This window comes from Nicotiana tabacum, chromosome 10, assembly GCF_000715075.1.
Source record: "Nicotiana tabacum cultivar K326 chromosome 10, ASM71507v2, whole genome shotgun sequence".
NCBI lineage: Eukaryota > Viridiplantae > Streptophyta > Magnoliopsida > Solanales > Solanaceae > Nicotiana > Nicotiana tabacum.
This window is the reverse complement of record NC_134089.1, coordinates 38,545,870-38,565,022: the sequence shown is the minus strand read 5'-3', so window position 1 is coordinate 38,565,022 and position 19,153 is coordinate 38,545,870.

The window sequence follows — 19,153 nt, the reverse complement described above, 5'->3', positions numbered from 1 at the left end:
CAGTTCAGGGTTTAAAACCCTAATGCTGACTGCATGGAAAAGCTCAGTTTAGGGTTTAAAACCCTAATGCTGGCTGAAAGGAAAGAGTTCAGTTTAGGGTTTAAAACCCTAATGCTGGCTGAATGGAAAAAGTTTAGTTTAGGGTTTAAAACCCTAATGCTGACTGCATGGAAAAGCTCGGTTTAGGGTTTAAAACCCTAATGCTGGCTGAAAGGAAAAATTCAGTTTAGGGTTTAAAACCTTAATGCTGACTAAAGGAAAAATTCAGTTTAGGGTTTAAAACCCTAATGCTGATTAAAAGGAAAAAGCTCAGTTTAGGGTTTAAAACCCTAATGCTGGCTGAATGGAAAAAGTTCAGTTTAGGGTTTAAAACCCTAATGCTGACTAGAAGGGAAAATTCAGTTTAGGGTTTAAAACCCTAATGCTGATTAAAGGAAAAAGCTCAGTTTAGGGTTTAAAACCCTAATGCTGGCTGAATGGAAAAAGTTCAGTTTAGGGTTTAAAACCCTAATGCTGGCTGAATGGAAAAAGTTCAGTTTAGGGTTTAAAACCCTAATGCTGATTAAAGGAAAAAACTCAGTTTATGGTTTAAAACCCTAATTCTGATTAAAGGAAAAAATTCAGTTTAGGGTTTAAAACCCTAATGCTGATTGCATGAAAAAGCTCAGTTTAGGGTTTAAAACCCTAATGCTGGCTGAATGGAAAAAGTTCAGTTTAAGGTTTAAAACCCTAATGCTGACTAAAGGAAAAATTCAGTTTAGGGTTTAAAACCCTAATGCTGATTAAAGGAAAAAGCTCAGTTTAGGGTTTAAAACCCTAATGCTGATTAAAGGAAAAAGCTCAGTTTAGGGTTTTAAAACCCTAATGCTGGCTGAATGGAAAAAACTCAGTTTAGGGTGTAAAACCCTAATGCTGGCTGAATGGAAAAAGTTCAGTTTAGGGTTTAAAACCCTAATGCTGACTAGAAGGGAAAATTCAGTTTAGGGTTTAAAACCCTAATGCTGATTAAAGGAAAAAGCTCAGTTTATGGTTTAAAACCCTAATGCTGGCTGAATGGAAAAAGTTCAGTTTAGGGTTTAAAATCCTAATGCTGACTAAAGGAAAAATTCAGTTTAGGGTTTAAAACCCTAATGCTGATTAAAGGAAAAAGCTCAGTTTAGGGTTTAAAACCCTAATGCTGATTAAAGGAAAAAGCTCAGTTTAGGGTTTAAAACCCTAATGCTGGCTGAATGGAAAAAGTTCAGTTTAGGGTTTAAAACCCTAATGCTGACTAGAAGGGAAAATTCAGTTTAGAGTTTAAAACCCTAATGCTGATTAAAGGAAAAAGCTCAGTTTAGGGTTTAAAACCCTAATGCTGGCTGAATGGAAAAAGTTCAGTTTAGGGTTTAAAACCCTAATGCTGACTAAAGGAAAAATTCAGTTTAGGGTTTAAAACCCTAATGCTGATTGCATGGAAAAGCTCAGTTTAGGGTTTAAAACCCTAATGCTGGCTGGCTGTGGACAAAATTCGAGAACAACCACTGACTTCTTTTCTTGAATTTTCTTATTTTAGTAAAAGAATAAAAGGGAGTTTCGTGGAAACTTACCTTTCGAGTGAATTCCTTATTGCCAAAATGTTTCTTGTACCCATGTACCTTCTCCTTTTGGCGACACCTGCTTCTTGCACGGTTGTCTCGGATTAAACCTGTTTCAACCTTTCAGACAAAGAACAATTGTTAGTTCGGAAATGACGGTCGGTTCGGTGACCTTGATCGTTCCCAGTTGCTTTGTTGCGTTTCTATTCTTGTTGCGAAGTCCCGCCATTGATTTGATTCGAATGGCGAAACCCTTTAGATTGCTCAGGCTTGTATTTCCAAATTCTGTGATGACTTCCTTCGCAAGGCTCTCCTTTTTTTTCTTCTTTTTTTTGTCCCGTTTTGCTTGGAGGTTCTCAACGGGGATTTTATTGGAGGTATTCTGTGGGGATTTGTACAAAAGGAAACTCTGTGGGGGAATGTTTACAGAGTGGATTCTTTGTGTGGATTTTTGTACAATGGGGCATGCTGGGGATTTATTTCAAAGCGGGCATTCTGGGATTTGTTGGGGTAAGCTTGTTGGGGAATTTTTACAAAGGGACTCGCTGGGATGTGCTGGGGAGATTCCATTTTTTTTGATTGGGGAGACTCTGTGGGGATTGTACAAAAAGGAGGGACTCTGTGGGGATTTGTACAGAGGGAGACTCTGTGGGGATTTGTACAGAGGGAGACTCTGTGGGGATTTATCTGAAAGTCGACTTGCTGGGGGGGGGGGAAATTTCTCTTTTCCTCTTTACTTTAAACACCATCACACATCATGATTCATCAGGCTCGGGCAATAGTAACAATGAAATGAGGCGTTTTCCTTCATGAAACGGGATTCCGTGCAAACAAACCTGCCACCTGCCCTTTCCGGTGTATCCTGAACTTGGGGTTAAAACATAAAAGAGATTCGAAAAGAAACAAAGAAAGGAGAAAACAAATTTCAGGAAGGGAGTGTCCTTTTCGGGACGAGAAAGACTTATCTGAGGAAGATAACGCTGGCTTTAAATGACATGACATGCTCTTTGGACTGGACGCCTGACCTTCCATGAACTTGCGTTTCCCTGAACCAGAACGGATCTGTGATTCCAAACCGGTGGAACTTGTCGACACTTCCTTGGGGTAGAGTCATTCTTTTTCGGCCAACAGCGCCCTTTGCGGGTTTTCGCTGGCTGACCTCTCTCATTTCTCTTCCTGTCATCGCTTGATAGCACTCTTTGTGAGTTTTTACTAAAACAAGCTCTCTCATTTTGGTTTCTCTACTCCCGTCGCCTCGTGGTGCCCGAAGGTTTTCACCGACGAGACTCTCTCATTTTATCTCTCTCAATTCAGAGTGTGCTGGTCTCCATTTGCGACGCTTATTGGTTCCCCACCATATTTGGTAACTGATTTGAAGGCTTGTGCTTGGTAAAGAGAGGTAGATGATACTAACTTCTCAACTGCTCGATGTGCCCCGGTTTCAGTTTCAGGGTGAATGGGATTTTATTGTTGGTGTGATTGAACCTCAGGGAGAGGCTGCCTACGTATCCTTTCGGAATCAAGTCAAACGTAGTTCAGGCCTCAATCAATGTTTTTTTTTTTTTTTTTTGTAAGCGGCTCAAAGGTTTGTAGAGAGAATTGGGTAGTGTTTGGGGAGTAGTGGGGAATAAAACCTTCGTCATTTTCAAATGTGTCAGGACCACGGGAGTATGATCTAGACGTAGTATCTCTTGACTGCATCTGCATTTACTGCTGTGTCGGGGTCATTTCCTTCGATATCACCTAAATACAATGCTCCTCTCGGCAATATCTTCCTTATGATGTATGGGCCTTTCCAATTTGGAGCAAACTTCCCTTTTGCTTCCTCATGATGCGGCAGGATGCGCCTTAGTACCAACTGACCTACTTCGAAATTCCTGGGCCGGACTTTCTTGTTGTAAGCACGGGCCATTCTTCGTTGGTATAACTGTCCGTGACAAACCGCGGCCATCGCTTTTCATCAATGAAAGTCAATTGCTCTAACCGAGTCTTGACCCATTCGCTGTCTTCGACTTCTGCTTCGACAATGATTCGAAGCGAAGGAATTTCTACCTCTGCTGGTATTACAGCCTCGGTCCCATAAACCAAAAGATAAGGAGTCGCTCCTACTGATGTGCGTACCGTAGTGCGATACCCCAACAATGCGAATGGTAACTGCTCATGCCACTATCGGGAACTTTGGATCGTTTTCCTCAAAATCTTCTTGATGTTTTTGTTTGCCGCTTCCACAGCGCCATTGGATTTTGGCCGATAAGGAGTAGAATTCCTATGCGTTATCTTGAATTGCTCGCATACATCTCCCATCAAGTGACTGTTCAAGTTTGCCGCGTTATCTGTAATGATAGTCGCAGGAATACCGAAACGACAGATAAGATTTGAGTGTACAAAATCAACTACAGCTTTTTTAGTGACTGACTTGAGAGTGACAGCTTCTACCCATTTTGTGAAGTAGTCTATGGCAACCAGTAGAAACCTGTGTCCATTCGAAGCCTTTGGTTCGATTGGTCCAATGACGTCCATGCCCCAGGCGACAAATGGCCAAGGTGCGGTCATGGGATGCAGTTCCGTGGGAGGTGCATGAATCAAATCACCGTGCACCTGACACTGATGACACTTCCGAACGAAGCTAAAGCAATCCTTTTCCATGGTCATCCAGTAATAGCCTGCTCGGAGGATTTTCTTTGCTAAAACATACCCGTTCATGTGAGGTCCGCACACACCCGCGTGTACTTCGTGCATGACCTTTCTTGCCTCCTCGACATCGACACATCTTAGAAGATTGAGGTCCGGAGTCCTCTTATACAACAATTTACCGCTCAGAAAGAAACCACTTGCGTGTCGCCTAATGGTCCTCTTTTGATCTCCAGTAGCGTGCTCGGGGTATTCTTGTGTCTTCAGGAACCTCTTGATGTCATAGTACCAAGGCTGCGTATTTGATCCCGCCTCGATTACATTGCAGTAACCGTGTTTTTCCTTGATTTGGATTTCCAAAGGATCGACGTGGGCATTGCCCGGGTAGGGTAGCATTGAAGCCAAAGTAGCGAGTGCATCTGCCAGTTCATTGTGACACCTCGGGATATACCTGAACTCTATTGAGGTAAAGCGCTTGCTGAGGTCCTCCACATGCTGTCGGTAAGGGATAAGTTTGACATCCCGAGTTTCCCATTCGCCTTGAGCTTGCCGGATAATCAAGTCAGAATCTCCCATAATCAGTAAGTCTTCGACATCCTGATCGATTGCCATATGCATGCCCATGATGCAGGCTTCATACTCAGCTGTATTATTCGTGCAAAAGAAACGAAGTCTAGCTGTGGCGGGATAATGCTGACCAGAAGGTGAGATCAAAATTGCCCAAATCCCTACACCCTTGGCGTTCACGACTCCATCAAAGAACATCTTCCAAACATGAGCTTTCTCCGAGACCACTTCTGCGGTGTCTACTTCTTCATCTGGAAAGTAGGTATCCAATGGCTGGTATTCCTCATCGACCGGATTTTCGGCCAAATGATCTGCTAATGCCTGGGCTTTCATTGCCGTGCGAGTGACATAGACTATGTCGAATTCCGTAAGTTAGATTTTCCATTTAGCCAGTCTCCCAGTAGGCATTGGTTTCTGAAATATATACTTCAAAGGATCCAATCTGCTTATGAGGAGCGTGGTGTGGGCTTGGAGATAATGTCTCAACTTTTGAGCAACCCATGTGAGAGCGCAACATGTCCTTTCCAGCAGAGTGTATTTGGCCTCGTAGCCGGTGAATTTCTTGCTCAAGTAGTAGATTGCTTGCTCCTTCTTTCCGGTTACGTCGTGTTACCCGAGGACGCAGCCGAAAGAGTTTTCCAAGACTGTTAGATACAAGAAAAGTGGCCTTCCCGGTTCTGGAGGGACCAAGACCGGGGGATTCGAAAGGTATTCTTTGACTTTATTAAAGGCTTCTTGACACTCAGTTGTCCATTTAATCGCCGCATCTTTCCTTAACAGCTTGAATATGGGCTCACACGTGCTTGTCAGCTGGGCAATAAACCGACTGATGTAGTTCAACCTGCCCAAAAGACTCATCACGTCTTTCTTTGTTCTTGGGGGAGGCAGATCTCTGATGGATTTTATCTTAGTTGGATCTAGCTCGATACCTCTCCTGCTTACGATGAAGCCCAAAAGTTTGCCCGACGGAACTCCGAAAGCACATTTGGCTGGGTTTAGCTTCAAATCATACTTCCTTAGCCTCTCGAAGAATTTCCTCAAGTCTTGGATGTGATTATCCTGCGTCCTGGACTTGACTATCACGTCATCCACGTACACCTCTATTTCCTGATGCATCATGTCATGGAAAATGGCAGTCATGGCCCTCATGTAAGTAGCCCCAGCATTCTTCAAACCAAATGGCATGACCCGGTAACAGTAGGTGCCCCAAGGCGTGGTGAAGGCAGTTTTCTCGGCGTCCTCTTCATCCATCAATACCTGATGATACCCAGTATGACAATCTACAAAAGACTGTATCTCGTGTTTGGCGCAATTATCAACGAGGATTTGGATGTTGGGCAGTGGGAAATTATCTTTAGGACTTGCTCTGTTCAAATCTCGGTAATCTACACATACTCGAGTTTTCCCGTCCTTCTTTGGTACTGGAACTACATTCGCCAACCATGTTGTATATTGGACTACCCGAATCACTCCCGTTTTCAGTTGTTTGGTGATCTCCTCTTTAATCTTGTCACCGACCTCAGTTTTGAACTTTCGTTGCTTTTGTTGAACTGGAGGACAATCAGGATGAATCGGCAATTTATAAACCACTAGATCAACACCTAGCCCCGGCATGTCATCATATGACCAAGTAAACACGTCTTTAAATTCAAAAAGAAGTTGAATTATCGCCTCTCGCGTTTTCTTGTCCGTGTGAATGCTTATCTTGGTTTCCCGGATTTCTTTCGGGGTTCCTAAATTTACTGGTTCAGTGTCATTCAGATTGGGCTTAGGTTTATTCTCGAAATATTCCAACTCTCGGTTTATCTCCCTAAAAGCCTCTTCCGCATCATATTCTAATTCTGGGTTCGTTAATTCGCAGTTAAATAATTCATTGTGATCTGGGCGTGAAGTCCGCGAGCATGTCATATTTAAAGCCGCATTATTATGACTGAAAAGAAAGATAAAAGGAAAAATAACAAAAATCAGAACAAAAGAAAGAATGGGAAAGCAATGATGATTTTTTTTTATTTTTCTTTGGAAAGTTGGAAGACGACAATGTTTACAACTTAAGAATTCAAAACAACAATTGAAAGGAAAAAAAAAACGCTCAAGTTATGTCCTGGAGATAACTTGTGACACAGGAAAGGTGGCAGGACAGGTCTACCCGGACTTCCGTCTAGTCGGGAATGGCGTGGCCTCCCAGTTTTGGAGTTGGGCGTTCGGCCCCATGTACAACATCTCAGCAGTGCTTGTGCCTTCACCTGGTTGAACCATGTGGACCTCGTAGAGCATTTCCCTCATCACCCCACATATCTCCTCGATTTCCTTAGCTGTGAAGACCTCATCATCTTCTTCTTCAGCATACCTTGGCCTGATGAAAGTTGCATACAAATCCGGCAGTGGTCGAGGTAACTTCCAACCCTCATTTTTCCTTTTCTTTGCCCACTCTTCGTCTGCTGGAGTAGGTTTGAAACCTATTCCAAAAGGTTTCTTGGTGACTGGCAAGGTAATGGGTTCTGTTATTCCCTGAAGGGTTCGTCCAAGCCCCTTCCCTAGCCTAAATCCGTGCCGGATCATCTCTTTGGCCACCATAACCGAGGCGTTAGACAAGAAAGGCTGGGGGCAGGGTATTCCCTCTTCGTGCTGCTCTGCCCGTACAATCTCAAAAGCTTGATAGACCGTGTGTTCGCTCCCTTCTCTCGGTTCCAGATATGGAATGGATGGGTCCCGGTAAATAGCATGCTCATCTTCCCCATGGACCACGATTTCTCGGTTTTCGTACTCAAACTTCACCATCTGGTGAAGAGTGGAAGGCACGGCTCCTGCCGCATGGATCCAAGGTCTGCCAAGGAGAAAATTGTAGGATGTATCCATGTCGAGTACCTGGAAAGTTACTTGAAATTCGACGGGTCCTATGACCAACAACAAGTCTATTTCTCCCATGGTATCTCTCTTGATGCCGTCGAAAGCTCTTACGCAGACATTGTTGGGTCGGATTCTTCCGGTCCCGATTTCCATTCTTTGTAGCGTGGAGAGTGGGCAAATGTCAACGCCTGAGCCCCCATCCAACATTACCCGCTTGACATAATAGTCTTCGCATTTAACTGCCAGATGCAACGCCTTGTTGTGTGCCGCTCCTTCCGGGGGTAGATCGTTCTTGCTGAAGGAGATTTGGTTGACGGCGAAGAATCTTTCTGTCATCCGCTCTAATTGCTCAACCGAGGTTTCGACTGGCACATACGCTTCATTCAGGGTCTTCAGTAAGATCTTTTGATGCTCGGCCGACCTCATCAATAATGATAGCATGGACACTTGCTCGGGGTACTTGCGCAGTTGATCTATTACTTCGTAATCCGGCATTTTCATTTGTTGGAAGAACATTTCCGCTTCTTCAACACTCACGGGCTTCTTTGGCGGGAAGCGCCTTTGTGTGGCGTTGTTCAGTTCTTGAGTATTTGAATACCTTCCTATGAAAGTATTTTCTGGAAGTTCTCCCATGACCTCTTTACCTTTGTACATTACCAAAGTCTTTTGATAATTCCACGGCACTGTGGACGGGTTGGTCATTGGCTTTTGTGGCACGCGTCCGATAACCACTGGCTCATTCAGCCGAGGTGGTTGAATCGTCCCCCGGACCACATAGGCCCCTTTCGGCACGTACATAGGTTTTGTCTTTTTGATTCCGAAGTTCTGCGTCTTCTCAGCTCGACCTCGTGGTATGTAAAGAACTCCATCCTTTACCGGTACCACTTTCTTCTCCACCTTCTTTTCAGGCTCTTTCTTTATAGCTTTGGCCTCCTCCCCCTTTTCTGGTTTCTGGTCTGTCTCGGGCCTCTTCCCCGTGTCGACAATGGCAATTATGGCTTTCAGAGCAGGGTCAAATTCTTTGTCTTCGCAAATCATTCCGATCAACGGCCCATTATTGTGAGCAGGTAATGGATTGTTAGTTACATTCGGGATCTCCTCGTCCCTTAGCACTATTTTCCCTTGCTCTATCAAATTCTCGACCACTCTTTTCAACGACCAGCAGTCATTTGTATCATGTCCCTCGGCCCCTGAATGATAGGCGCATCTGACTCCAGCTTTGTAAGAAGGTGACGTCGGGTTTTGCCTTGTTTGAGGGATTGGTTGCAAGAAACCCAACTGGACTAGCTTCGGGAACAAAGTAGAGTATGGTTCACCGATGGGCGTGAAAGTCCGCCTTCGAGGTGGCTCCTGAGGGCGAAAGTTATTCTGCGGGGGTTGTGGGTTATAGTGGTTGCGGTAAGGAGGCTGATTTCTGGGAGGTGGAGCTGGGCCTCGGTTGGCTTGTTGTGGTGGATGGGTATAAGGTTGGGCATTCATGACCATATAAGGTTGATGAGCATATGCCAAATTTGAGTGGGGGTAGTAGTGTTGTGGGGCTCTTTCCGGAAAATGGGGCCTGGGGTGACGATACTCCCTTGCTTCCGAGGCTGCCATAGTCGTTTCTTCCTTCTTCTTCCCTTTTGTCGTTCCTCCAGATCCGCTTTGGACGGCCTGGGAGGTCGCCCTTATGGCTGCTTGACTCAGAATCCTACATGTTTTCAAACCATTTTCTACCATCTCTCCAATCTTGATCGCTTCCGCGAATGGCTTACCCATGGCTGACATCATGTTTTGGAAATAGTCAGACTCTTGAGCCTGGAGAAAGGTAGTGACCATTTCCACTTCATCCATGGGAGGCTTCACTCTCGACGCCTGTTCACGCCACTTAATAGCATATTCTCTGAAGCTTTCCGAAGGTTTCTTCTTCAAATTCGACAGAGAGTTTCGGTCTGGCGCAATGTCGATGTTATACTGGAATTGTTTTACAAAATCTCTGGCGAGATCATCCCATATATGCCATCGGGACATTTCCTGATCCATATACCATTCCGAAGCTATCCCTACTAGACTTTCCCCAAAATACGCCATCAGCAGTTCTTCTTTTCCGCCGGCTCCCCGTAATTGGTTGCAGTATTTCTTAAGATGTGCAATGGGGTCACCGTGCCCATCGTATTTCTCGAACTTTGGGGTCTTGAAACCCGTTGGCAGGTGCACGTGAGGGAACATGCACAGGTCAGCGTAAGAGACGCTCTTTTGTCCGCTCAATCCTTGCATATTCTTCAAACTTTGTTCAAGGCTTCTCATTCTCTTGGCAATCTCATTTTGTTCTGCAATTCTGGGGTTCTGATCCTGCCCAGGTGCAAGCTCGCACTGAGGCGGTAGAGGATTAGTACTGGTAGCGAACCTAGTTGGTTCCATTGAGAACGATGGTGCTTGGAATGTAAAGGAGGATGAGTCAAAGCTTGGCTTGTACGTGGCTGGCTGTGCCGTGATCGGGCAAGGCGATGCAGTAAAAATGTTCATGCTTGCATCAGTGGCTGACACTCGTGGATGAAGCTCAGAAGGCGATCCAGCAGAGAAGGCTGAGGTGGCTGGGTACCCGAATGGGGTAGCAGGATAATTTATGGGAACATTAGAAGTCCCACTTGACCTGGAGAATAATTCAGGGAATCTGGGGACGACACTTGGCGGCTCTTTCCCATTATTCCAATCGTCCATCATTTCCAACATGCGGAGCCGTAGGATTCTATTTTCCTCCGCAATTGCTGATTCAGGTGTGAGGACGGCTGAGATCGAGCTTTCTTCGGAAACAGGGATTGTTTGCAATCGAATTTCTGAAGACATTTCCACATTTCCTTTTGACCTGGTGAAGTAAGTGTGAGTACTGCTTCTGGTCCCAACAACAGGTAGTTGAACACTTCTCCTTGACCTCGTGAAGTATGAGTGCGAGGCCAGACTTTCACCAAACCAACCGTCTTTCCAAAAACCCTGGAATACTCATCGACAAACGCACGGTTAATTTGCAGCAAATAACAGATAGTTAATCTCACGTTGGGCATGATGCACCTATACAGTTAAGTGGATTACTATATGTTGCTACGAGAGCATGCGTCATTCCGGCATTTTTCCTCTTATTAGTTTTTCCCCTTTTTTCTTCTTTTTTTTTGTTTTTTTGTTTTTTTTTAATTTGTAGTAAAAGAAATGCGACCGGATCCGATGAGGATTGCCTACGTATCACGATGCCTACGTGAATCAGATCATTACGTAGTTCGAAAAACACAAATGAACGTAAAAGAAACAACCTCTTTATTGTTGAAATGATCTATTACAAACTACATTTTGCAAAAGAAAGAGCAAACTTTGAAAATAAACCTAGACTCAAAAATAGACTAAAAATCACCCTGATGAAAAAAAATAGGCAGAAGATGCTAAGATACATGCTTGACTTATGAGTGCATTATGGTTTTGAAAATTGGTGTCCGCGGGGCATCGTTCGGCCTGGCCGCGGTCCTAGGCGTGAGATCCCTCTCAAGTTGCTCCAGCTCATGCATAGTCTGCTTGACATAACCCATCACTGCCGAGAGGACGGTAACGCTGGACATGTTCTCACATCGTAGACATCGTCTGGTGATGGCATGGGCAATGGCCTTAATCCTATCTCTGGTTTGCTTCTTTTCTATGAGTAGGCGTTTTATCTGATCGCTACATATCTTGAATACTTGAGTATCCTGTATATGCTGATGCTTCAGTCGCCGTACTTCCAACTTCATCTAGGCCATTGAGTCGTACCAGTATCTGCTCTCAATTTGGAAATCCTTGGCCTGATTAAATGCTTTGATCTCAAGTGCAGCCATCTCTCTCTTTATCTTAGCAACGGTTTTCTCGTGGTCGCCTTCCAATTGGTTCAGGTATCGGCGATGCTTATCTGCTCTTGTATCCCACTGTGCCCTGAGCTCCGCTATGACGTTTTCAGATTTCTCCAAACCATCTCGCCATTCCCTGATTTCACTTTTTAGCCTTTTTATCATCTGCTCGTCTGATTGACGCCTTGGCTGTTTATTTGCATCCACCCTTATCTGTTTGATCTGGGCTCTGAGCACTTCGTTTTCCTGAATTAACCTGTTCCGCTCTCCCAGATTTGTAGCATCTTGCACGTTGTGCTCATATTTCAAACTTTCCACTTGTTGCTTTAACCTGCTGATTTCGGTGCAATAGCCCCTTTCCTTTGCTAACCAATCCCACTGCCTTTGCGATGATTCGGTGAAATTCCGGATGTGGGGTCTCTTAGCTGGCCTTTCATGCTCAAGTTCCCTTCTATACCATGCAAGGTAACCTGGCGCTATCTCTCCTTTGGCTCGATCCCGCACGCAAGTAACTGATTTCAAATATTGACACTCACTCCAGATTTGGCGAATCTTTGCTTCTGGGAATTGTCCGTTAGGGCTTATCTCAACTGCTTGAGTGCTAAGATCTTCCTCATGAGGTACTGTCTGGCATCTTCCGAACTGTCTCAAAACTCGGCAGGGTGCGTAAGGTTGAATTCTCTTAAGCCCCATCAGTAAGAAATGAGTTTTAGCTGCCGACGTATATAGGATCTCATCAACAGGCAACCATCCCAACGTCCATTGTATTTGGCTGGCAGTAAGAGCTTGAAAGAACGAGGTCCATGCCAGGACTCCTTTGGGCAAACTGATCTCTTTGGTTCTCGTGTAAGATTCTTATATGCAAGTCTTTTCCGGGGAACCATGGCTCAAAATCTCGGAATGATGGCAGAGGTGCTCGGTCATCCATATCTGTAGGAGCAAGTTACAACCTTCGAAGAAATTTCCCCCAGCTTTACAAACTGTAAGAGCTCGAAAGATGTCAGATACCACCATAGGTGCGAGAGTACTGTCACTTTGCGCGAGTAAGGTGCTGACGACCCCGAATATCTTCAAATCAATGTTTCCGTCTTTCCTTGGAAATACCAGAAGGCCTAGGAACATCATCATGAACGCTATCCGTCTGTGTTTGTCCCACTTCTGACGAACACCTTTGCTGCACAGTTTGTTGATTGGATTATTGAATCCTCCCTCATGACCGTACCTATCATATATGAAGCATGGAGTACAAAATCCGGCTGCCAGATCCAGGTTGTGGACTGTTCTAGGTATCTTCAATGAATCTAGGAACCGATGTACCGTGACGACTCTTGGGGCGACCAGGTATTTTTCCTTCAAGGGAAGTTCAGTATTCCCGATGTATCCGGCCATTTCTTCCAAAGTCGGGGTGAGTTCAAAATCAGAGAAATGGAAAACATTGTGCGCCGGGTCCCAATAGGTAACCAAAGCTCTTATGATATCTCCCCGAGGCTGGATTTCCAACAAACCCACAAGACCTTTCAGATATTTCTTAACCTCGTTTTGTCCTTCAACACCTAGATCATTCCACCATAGCCGTAACTTGACAGGGATTTTGGTCCTTATGAAAAAATGTTCATTTTGCATCGTGCTCATCCTGCACATTTATTAATGTGATTTTAACAAAAATGACTTGACTCAAAAATATTTTACAGAGGGGATCAAGTTTTGAACACGGCCCTTAAACACTTCGGGGACGAAGATTTTAAGGCTGTGTGGGTCAACTGGACAAAAATGCTAAACAAGACCCAAAGGTGGCTGTTTATGTAAAGTCAGCCTTCCGGCGTCCCTTTCGGGAACATTCGGCTATTTATGACAAAACAGCGTCACCCGATTTATTCACGACGCATTTTTTTTATTCATTGATTTTGGCTATTTTAGAAAAAATGGGGTTGAATCCGACGAGGGTTGCCTACGTATCTCACATCCGGTGAGAATCAAACCGGCGTAGTTCGGGCATATCATGAATAGGGAAAATCAAATAAACCTAGAGATCAAGAATAAGTATTTTCATTATTTTTGAAAAGAGATAAAGACTAAAGAAAATATTTATTATTATTTTATTTATTTTTTAGGAAATATTTGGACTATTAGTCTGAATTTATAAAAGGGGTACTACAAAAGAAACAACATTTTTTTTTCGAATTATGAATTTTCCGTTTTTACTTTTAAATAAATACCTTCTCTTTTTTTTTGATTTTGGGAAGTGATAAAAAAAAGAAAAAATTTTTATATTATTTTTTTTAATAACTTAAACTAAGAAGACAAATTTTGTTTTTATTCTCTTTTTTTTTTAGAAAAAATTCCGGCGAGCTTTTGACACTACTTGGACATTGGTTTTATTTTCCAAAATAAGTAATTATCTCCCTACGCTGTTATTTTTTCCTTTTTTTTTAGAAACCGGTCAGCATGCGAAACCGAAGCAAATAAATGCGCAAAACAAAAGGATGCAGCAGGATGGTCTTTTCATTTCAGGTTGCCTGTCCTAGACAGGCCCAACCCCTGTGATGAGCCCCCTAAGTCGAATGCATCATGATGTAGATAAACGTTCCTACTAGGGATCCGGCATGAAGTTTCGTTATACTAGGTTTATAACCTGGGCATTTGTTCTAGACTGTGTACCCGAGCGGACAACTCGAGTCGAGGAGGGGGCTACGTACCGGGGACCCGCGAGATCGTCCGGCTTTGTAACTTGTCCGACCTCTTTCTTATTTCAGGTATAGACACTAACAGAATAGGGAGTCTCGACCAGCGAGCTTCTCCCCGGAGGTAAGAAGAGAAGGGTTTCGGCACAGTTTATATACAGTTCAGATAATATCAAAGCGGTAAAAGACAGCATTTAGCACATTATGCAAAAACATGTAATAAAGATCAGATAATAAAGCCAAATATAACAATTATTCTAAGCTCGAATTCTTGAATCCTGAACCAGAGATTCTGGGTTCGTTCCCCAGCAGAGTCGCCAGAGCTGTCACACCTCCTTTTTGCGCGCCCGCCCCCGGAAGGTTAAATGCGCGAGGGAGTTTTTCCAATTTAAGTGACAATATTAGAAATGGGATTATTTATTTGATTCAGAGTCGCCACTTGGGAAAGGTTTGGTTTTTGGTGTCCCAAGTCACCGGTTTATCTTGAATCCCATATCGAGGAAATTTTCGACTTTTCCAAATGAAATCTGCGAACCAGAAATTCTAAGTAAGGAATTCTGTTGACCCGAGGGAAGGTGTTAGGCACCCTCGAATCCCGTGGTTCTAGCACGGTCGCTTAAATTATTATAATGGCTAAATATCTGATTTAAATACATGTTATGACTTACATGCTTTTATTAAGTTTAAACCGCTTTTATTATTATCATTTATTTTTGTAGAATTGCAACGTCGTGAAAATGCATCTCAAACCACGTCACAAATCAATGCACCCGTGGTCGTCGACACATTTTGACTCCGTTGAGACTTGGATTTGGGTCACATCAATGTGCACCCATGTTTAAGAAGGCTAAATTATTAAAGGTGCTCCTAAAGCAACTAGTGTATTGTTACTTTTGGGAAAGGCCATGAAGTTTACTAAAGGGCTTGCCCTGAATTCTAAATATTTATTATGTTTAGATATTGAGGGCCCCGCAATTTGCATTTTTATTTGGCGAGGCTCGTCTCATTATTTTAGAAAAAGGATATCCTGAAGCGTCTACATTTCTATCACATTTGTCTCTAATAAAAAAAAAGATTACGTGCTAATTAAATGCTTGACTCGCTTCGGATCCTTACTTGATTATTTGATCTTATGAGGCGTGAATTATTTTGTGCCTTATTTCATGGAGGAGCATGTTATTAAATTGTCAAGGGAAATTAATATACAAGATTAATAGAACTGTTAAAAGCTTATAATAAATGTTCCTCAGATCTAAGTTTGAAACTCGTTTATTTAAACCAAATCAGTGGAATTAACTTATCGGAAACTATTACTAATAGAGTTTGAATAGGATCATGTGAACTATCTACAAAGATTCAATAAAACTAAACATCATATCTGGCAAGCTTGAGGCAATCTTTTCTATACATGCAGAATATTAGTTGAAAAGTTACCTAATTATTTGTGTGTTAAAACACTCATGCATTCCTTATTAGACAACCCATTAAGCAAACGAAATCACAATTTAGGACGGACTAAGCTGCGATTAAGTACAAGGCTTCCTAACGTGTTTCTTTATTGAATTACAAACTAAACAAATTACACAGATCTTAATAACATTTGTAAAGCTGTAACTGCAGCAGGCGAATGATTAAACTCCTGCATATCTTTGATTTCATGCTTTCATTGTTACATCAAATGCAAAGTCTTAGTATGTACCTGAATGTTTGGATACAACAGAAGAAGCAAGGGGTCAGTAGGACAATAGAAGTAGCACCAAACAGCAGCAGTAACAGCATGTACAAATAGGACAGCTCCCAGTGCAAGATACAGTTAGAACCGATAAGAAATGGCAGAAAGGTGGCAGCAGACAATGCAGTAGGAACAATACTCCAAGACAGACCAAATCTAGGAGAAACAAACAATGTGAATCAACCAATGAACTCAACTGATACTTGAAAGAAAACAGAGTTGATTGAAAAGTTTGAACAAACTGAGATTCACACAAACAAGGCAGAAATAGATGTTGATTTTCTGTTTATCCCTCTCCCTCTCTCCTTTCTTTTCAAAATACAGTATCAGTCTTCAGTTTTGAACTTATGCTTGAATTATCAAAAGAAACCTTTTCCAGTTTTCTGTTTTTTTCAGAACTCAGACCTCTCAACATTCAATCTCAGTGTTTCATGTGTATCTCTCTTTCTGTATGTGTGTATCTTTTTCCCAGAACTTCAGCTCTCCTCCTTCCTAATTCCCTTCCCAGTTCTCTCTTATATCTTTTTATCCTTTCCTTTACAATTCCCTCTCCTCTATCTATGCTCTCTCTGATCTCTATTATCAGATGGTATTCTTTTCCTCTCCTCCTATATTGTCTGTCTGTGTCTATTCCCTCTGCATGTATATATATCTGTATGTATTTCAGCTCTCCTCCTCTTATCTCTAGGTCCCTCTTTTATCTCTGTATGTCCCCCCTTTTATAAGCCTTAACATTACCCCTTTTACAGCCTGATAGATTAAAAGAAACCCCTCCCATGTGCCCATCTTCTTTTCAGTTCTACTTTAGCTATTTAAGTATTAAACCCCATCATTCCCTTGGCAGGCTTAACTTTCCCATTTTATTAACTAAAAGCGGATATGGGCAGCAAGAGGTAGTCTGACAGCACATGCTGTCAAACTATTTAATTCAAAAGGGCCTTTATGCCCATGTTGTGCACATGCCCTCCAGTTCAGATTACCATTACAGCCTACACCTTAGATTTCTGAAATCAAATTAGCAATTATAAGTAAACTGAACTTAGTTCTTAATTGATTCAGGCAATGTTCAACAGAAACAAATCGATTTGTTATTGCTCGGATAACTGAAACTAATTGACGACACATGTCGACTCGACTATATTAGTTATAACACATACAATCGTAGCCAAAAATCCGACATTTAACAGTATCACACAAGATTCGCATTATATTGACTAAGCAGAATTGCACTCGAGGAGTCAATTAGTCAGTCCAAATTTGAAAATCAGCTAATTGCACAACACTTACATACACATTATCAGAACAAATGGAAAGACTCAATCAAACAACAGAGGTTCAGGCAAAGTGGTCAAGGCACAGTTGATAAAAGTCAAGGACACAAACAAAACATGAACAGACCTTTACAACAATCAGATGAACCAAAACAAATAAGAAAAGAAAGAACTCACCTTAAACCTCAAAAGATCAAAACCTTAACTCGGACTCGGACAGACCTTTCTTAAGGCTGAACGGACTTTAATCGAAGTGTTTCTCAGATGAGAAACACCTCGATTAAGGTCCATTAGACCTTAATTTCTTTGGCTCGAACAAGACACGGACCAGTGACGAGGAACCCTAAGGTTCAAAAACTAGATCCGGGATTCATGCTTCCCTGGTCAGATTCGGACCAAACCAAGTATGGGTTGGTCACGAGGGGGGTCTGGGGAGTGTCTGGTATGAATTTAGGGCAGATCGGTGTAGATCAGGTTCCGACTCGAATCTTCAAATGAAGATTCGAGAAGGTGGGAAGGGATTCGAGCTAGGTGGTTAACAGATCCGTGTTCCGGATGGCAAGGGGGTTCTATGGTGTTAAGGGCGAGGTCACCGGCGTCCGTGCCGCCGGTTTTCATGGTGAAGGGTACAGGGGCGGCTCTAGGGTTTGATGGGGAAGAAGGTGAAGACGGGAGCTGGGGTACTGGATAGGGGGGGCAGGGTAAGGTTAGAAGGTTATATATGGGATGGGTGGGCTGATCTCAGCCGTTGGATCAATCAAGATCAACGGCTTGGATCTGAAGGTTTAGAAGAGATGGTGTCGTTTCATCTAAACGGGGTTTGGGTTGGTCTGGGTGGAATGGGTCGGGTTTTGTTCGTGGGTATGGGAAATGTGATCTTGGCCATTGATCAATCTGAGATCAACGGCCCAGATCAGGCTGGATTAAAACGGCGTCGTTTGGACACCCTGGGTATCAACTTGGACTGGACCGGGCAGGCCTGGTTTTGGGCATTGTTTGTTTGGGCCAATTTTAACAAATTGGCCCAAGTCCGAAAAAGGAAGGGGTCTTTTTTATTATTTCCTTTTCTCTTTTTTTTTATTTAAAAAAAAAAGCAAAACTAAGTAAAATCAAATTAAAATTAAATAAACACTTACCATTATTTACACACACATTAAAATAATTCAAAACAGGTAAAAATCAAACAAAACAAAATCACGGACAAAGATGCCTGTTTATGATTTTCTATTTAACAACCGTGTTGCGGTTCAGATTACGCATGACACGTACATTTTTTTGTATTTTGTTTTAATAAAGTAAAAATGGGCAAAAATCACAAATAATTAACAAAGTGCCATGTAAAAATCCGAAAATTGTGCAGCAAGACCAACTATTATTATTTTTATTTCTTTTGGAGCGATTGTCGCGCGAAACAAAAATCAAGTGCTCACATGTACAATAAGGGGCAGATGCACCTTTGTGCCAGCGGTGTCATCCGACACCGCTTCGCCAGAAAATCTAATTAAATATATATTTTATTAAATTTATAATATTATAAATATCCCTTATAAAAACAAAACGAACGTCATTGCAAAGAAGTGCGTCTTGGTCCAACGGCTAAGAAGCTAAGTTTGAACGGTAGGTAAGTGGTTCGAAGCTCAGCAGCTTGTATATGTTTTGCTACTTTTTTTTCTTTCCTTTTCTTTTTCTCGAAGATAACATCTTTTAAGCTTTCAAAATTAAGCAAGTTTATCATCTGAAATTCATTTAACTTGGAAGAAAGAATCAATGAGGCGAATCACATCTACGCAGTGAAAGAAATTTTAAGTTCCTTGAAATTTATTTAAATATGATTGATTGTGTGATGCCTTATATATATAAAATAAAAATAGTATTATGACGCTTTATGAATAATTTTCAAAAAGTAAAAACTCATCGAGAAAAAAATATAATATTATAATATATTGCATTTTATTGATATAAATTGAATCTTTTTTTTTAAATATAGCATTCACTTTTTAAAATT